At 36.2% G+C, this 5000-nt stretch overlaps 1 protein-coding gene across 3 annotated transcripts in view; it reads left to right on the forward strand.

Annotated features, from left to right (window-relative positions):
* Window positions 1-1819: 1819 nt before the first annotated feature.
* LOC135110395 (uncharacterized) overlaps window positions 1820-5000 on the forward strand; it is a 15347-nt gene continuing 12166 nt past the window's right edge. For 2 of the 3 annotated variants that reach the window (XM_064022664.1, XM_064022665.1), the window contains exons 1-2: window positions 1820-4592; window positions 4989-5000. The exon at window positions 4989-5000 is cut by the window's right edge. The gene's annotated coding sequence lies outside the window, so the exon portion shown is untranslated. The remainder of the gene's footprint in view (window positions 4593-4988) is intronic. The other variant, XM_064022666.1, reaches the window with a different exon arrangement.

Here is a 5000-nt window from a genome sequence, read left to right on the forward strand (position 1 = left end):
GGCTTTGCAAGAACAGGAAGGAAAGGAGAAAAATCATAATTATACATGAGAAATAGAGAAAATTGAAGTGGAATCTGATTATAAACAAGCAAATATTAGTTTTGAGAATAATTAAACAAACAGAAATAAATATGTATATATACTAGAGGTTATAAACTATTTTAGTTACAGAGGATATGAACTATTTGGTTACAATACCAAGAAACAAAATAATTGATATTGATAAAAATTGATTGAAGTACAAGATGTGTCAGTATTGAGACAATAAATATTCTTTTAGTTTTCTCTTAAAGATATTTACGCTTAATGAATTTTTTATGTGTGACAGGGTGCTATTCCATATTTTGGGACCTTTATACATTAGAGAGTGTTGGTAGAGAGTTAAGGTATGATGGGGAATCTGTAGAGAATGCCTGTAGCGTGTGGAGTGGTTATGAGTTAGGGTCAGGGTATTGTTGTTGTTGGAATTTATCAATTTGAACATGTATGATGCAATAGAGAAGTTTGATAAGTCAGAGAGTTGAAGGATTTTCATAGATTTAAAGAGTGGAGGTGTGTGTTGGAGGAAGTCACTATTAGTCATGATTCTAATAATTTTCTTGTGGAGGATGTTTAGATTTTGTAGATGACATGGGTAGGTAGTGGACCAAATTGGATTACAGTAGGTTAAGTGTGGGTATATATGGGCATAATACATGATTTTCATAATTTCCACTGGAACAAAGTTTTTTATTTTCAGCAATAGAGCTATTGATCTAGATAATTTTAGGCAAAGGTTTGATATGTGATATTTAAAGGTAAGATTATTGTCAAATGTGACTCCAAGAAATTTTGTCTTAGAAACTTGCGTGATATCTTTATCTAATATGGTAAGTCTAGGTAAGGGTTGGTATTTGGTGGTGGTATTTGTAAATAGCATGTAGAAAGTTTTAGCTATGTTAATTGTTAGGCGATTTGCAAGACACCATTCTGAAAAGGCAGATAATTCTAGGTTGGCTCCGTAGATTAGGTCAGTGGGATTATCACCAATCATGTACAAGGTGGAGTCATCAGCAAACTGTTTAGTGTTGAAAGCAGTAGAGGCATTCCTGATATCGTTGATATATATCAGGAAAAGAATAGGGCCTAAGATGCTACCTTGTGGCACTTACCAGAATACTTACCAGAATGCATGCACAAACATAAAATTATCAGCATTACACACTGTTAGTCATAGCAGGACGTCAAAGTTATGGTAGGAGTAATAACGTGCCGGTAATGAGTAAGTTTTATTTTTTACGCTCGGAAAAAAATTCATAAAAAATTTATTTATGTACCAATCTTCATGAAACTTTCACCTAATACTATGTGTAATAGGCTCTAACACATTATTAACAAATGAAAACAATATCGGGAAAAAAAATTATTACCTACGGTATACGCGTTAATTAACGCGTAAGTCATCCACCCAAAATCGTCACCTATCACTTCGAAACCTACATCCCCAAACAGAACTACCCAAGACCTTTCAAATGATGTATAATACTTACTTATTTAAGGGTATCCTATTGTGCGCAATCAGTGTTTAACTTTGAGCGCGTTTTTCTCGAAACTTCCATTTCTCGGTTACGTCGTTGTTGCGCCGCGCGCCTCATATAAACTGGAAGGAGGAAGAGAGAAGTGGATATATATATATATATATATATATATATATATATATATATATATATATATATATATATATATATATATATATATATATACCAATTATTGAATACTAGAAGTAATGATAATCTCCAGTTGGCCATTTATTTATTTCCCTTAGTTTGTTTTCGCCCTTCATCTTTGTGCAGAGAGAGAGAGAGAGAGAGAGAGAGAGAGAGATCTGCTGTCTGTGTTTACATTTCGTGGTCGGTAGTTGACATTTCGCTCGCTGTAGATTTGCGTGTTTTTCATGTATTTTCCGGTCTCTAACGCCGCCAATACAGTGGCGGCAGGCAGTGTGTGTGCGTGTGTGTGTGTGTGCGCGACAAAGAGAGACGGACAGAGAGAAGGGGGGATGAACATAAGGGCAGGAGGAGTATTTTGGTCAGCACTGGTCAGTCTTGCCCCATACACACACACACACACACACACACTAGTGAGTGTGCAGTGTGTGTGCGTGTGTGTGTGTGTGCGCGACAAAGAGAGACGGACAGAGAGAAGGGGGGATGAACATAAGGGCAGGAGGAGTATTTTGGTCAGCACTGGTCAGTCTTGCCCCATACACACACACACACACACACACACACTAGTGACCAGTGTTTCCATATTCCCTGGAGCTTCCTCCTGCATTAAACACCACCAAGCATCATCAAAGAGACACGACTGCTTAATGACAGTGATGGAAGCAGAATGTTTTCCTCGGCATTGGTCAGTCTTAACACACACACACACACACACACACACACACACACACACACAGACACTAGTGACCAGTGCTTCCATATTCCCTGCAGCTTCCTCCTGCATCAAACACCACCAAGCATCACTAGAGAGACACGGCTACTTAATGTAATGTGAGTACAGCAATGACTGCCTCGGTTAACATCACCGCCTACACCATAACACTCAACCCTTCCTCCTCCCTCCAGTAGCGTCTTTCAGTTCTTCATTATTATTCGTTATTAGGGTACTTTTTGAGATTATCGATTTATATTTTACTTATGTTTATATCTGAGTCGCGATATAGCTTGAAATTTAGTAAAAAATAATGAAGGATCGTCAAAATGACATCTGCGGTAGACATAGGTCGTCCCTACTCAGCCATTATTTGCTTTATTTCTCACGTATTGTAAGCCAAACATGTCACAAAATGTAGCCTCAGTTCGAATTTTCATGTCCGCCTGTGAGGTATATCGCCATTGCCTGGCTTTAGTGTGATAACAGAGTAATTAAGGCAAATTAGCGGCCGCCATGTTTGATCTCTACAGGCCCCAGCCTGCTCTTCGGTTCCAATATATTTTCGTTTTCCTTAACTCTTTAAGTTCGGTTTCTAAGTAATTTTTTGTGGTTTGTATAAATGTTTCGTTGCTTATGAAGTGGTTTTGAGGCTTTTGTTAAGGAAATGTGTTGTATTTGCTGTTGTTTATAACGTAACTATAGGCCTGTTTTTGGGCTGAATTTTACGGAACCCCATTGTTGGCTTTTTTATTCGAGGCTATAATGAAGTTCTTTATACTTTAAAAAATCGCTTATGATTTTTAAACTGGTTTGCCGTCCTGTTGAGTTAAATATGTGGACTTTAAAATGATTTGTGGTCCTGTTAAAAGTCGAAATGTTGACATTTTTTATTTCCTTATTTCCTTATTTGAGCTTTTAAGTAACTCTAGGTTATTTGAAAAAATAGTTCAGATTTTTTAAAGTGCTTTGCATTTCTATTAAGTTAAAATGGGTGGACTTTTCAATGTTTTTTATTCGTGTTTAGGTTCCAACACTTTTTTTTACAGATTTATTTTTCATTCGTTTACTTCTGGTTCTAGGTAAGTTTTAATTGATTGAAAAGATAGTTCATATTTTTAAAGTGTTTTTATTTCTGTTAAGTGAAAAAATAGGTAGACTTTTCAATGGTTTTAATGGGGTCAAATGTTCCAACGTTTTTTTCATAATTCATATTGATATTTCTTTCATACTACTGAGGCTGGAGATGTTATAATATTATGAATATTTATTAAAGTAATTATCAAGTCAGAATATATAATGCATTCCAACCTAGCTCCATTTTTTCTATGGGTCAATTTTAAAATGAAATACGTTACGCACGTATCCTGGCGTGACGTCACGACCTCAGGTGTGACGTCATCAGGGGGCCAGGGGGGGTCTCTGCCACAGACCCTTATCTTCAATATTTCGAGTAATTTCTAGTATTTTTGACGTTTTTCCGTGTGTTTCTTAACTCAGGCATGTAGATATTAGTTGTAGGAGGAAGAAAAAAGAATAAATAGGGAAGGAGGACGAAAAAGAAAGGAGAAATGAAGGAGGCAAAACAGGGAAATCCTAAGACAACAATATTTAGCTTAGTTTTCTATGCTGCCCTGCCTTTGTTTGTAATATTTTCCTTGCCTGAGAGTGTCAGACTTTTTAATGTGTTTGGATGCGTTTTTTAGGTGATTGAGTGTGTTTGGCGTGTTTTGGGTGCATTTTGGTTTGTTCGGGTTTGTTTTGTAGGTGTTTGAATATGTTCGTGGGTGTATTTTTTGTGTGTTTGGAGGTGTTTTGAGTGTGTTCTGGTGGTTTTAGGGTATTTTGGAATGTTTTAGATGATCTTGGCTGCCCTTTAAAGTGATTTTGGGTGTTTTGAGTGTGTTTTGGGGTGAGCTAGGGAGGCAGGAGGGAATGGTTAGGTCAGGTTGTGGGCTGGTTAGGGATTATTTGGGTGTGGTTTGAGGTTAACTGAGGTATTTTGAGACTGGTTAGGATTTTTTATGTGTGTATTGGGGTGTTTTGTGTGTGTTTGCATGTGTTTTAGGATGTTTGGAGTGGTGTTTGGGGGTGTTTTTGTGTTGGGAATGTAGTGGATAGAGGTGTTGCAGCGCTTGTAGGACAGCTCCAGGACCACCTTGTTATGTCTCTAGGTAAGTACACGCTGATCTTTTTTTATAGTATTTATTTATTTTTTTATTTATTTATTTAATTTTTGTCTTTTTTTTTTATTTTATTGTTTTCATTCTCTTTTATTTATTGAAGCCCACTATATATTCCTTTTTCTTTTTCTTTGCCTTATTTATGAATTTTCTTTAACTTTTTGCTTTTTTATTTTGCTCGGTTTTATTTTACTGCACATATTTATTTAATTTCATTTTAATTAATGTGTCAAACTCCAACAGCAGCCCTTCCAGGAACATGATACCTCCATTTATTTATTCCATTACATTTATCTTTTTGTTATTTTATTTCTTACATTACATTTATTTCTTGATTTACTCTTCTGCAACTATAACCATTAGTAACCACCACTATCACCACCACAGGAGATTGTGCAG

The sequence above is a fragment of the Scylla paramamosain genome, chromosome 20 (assembly GCF_035594125.1).
Source record: "Scylla paramamosain isolate STU-SP2022 chromosome 20, ASM3559412v1, whole genome shotgun sequence".
Lineage (NCBI taxonomy): Eukaryota > Metazoa > Arthropoda > Malacostraca > Decapoda > Portunidae > Scylla > Scylla paramamosain.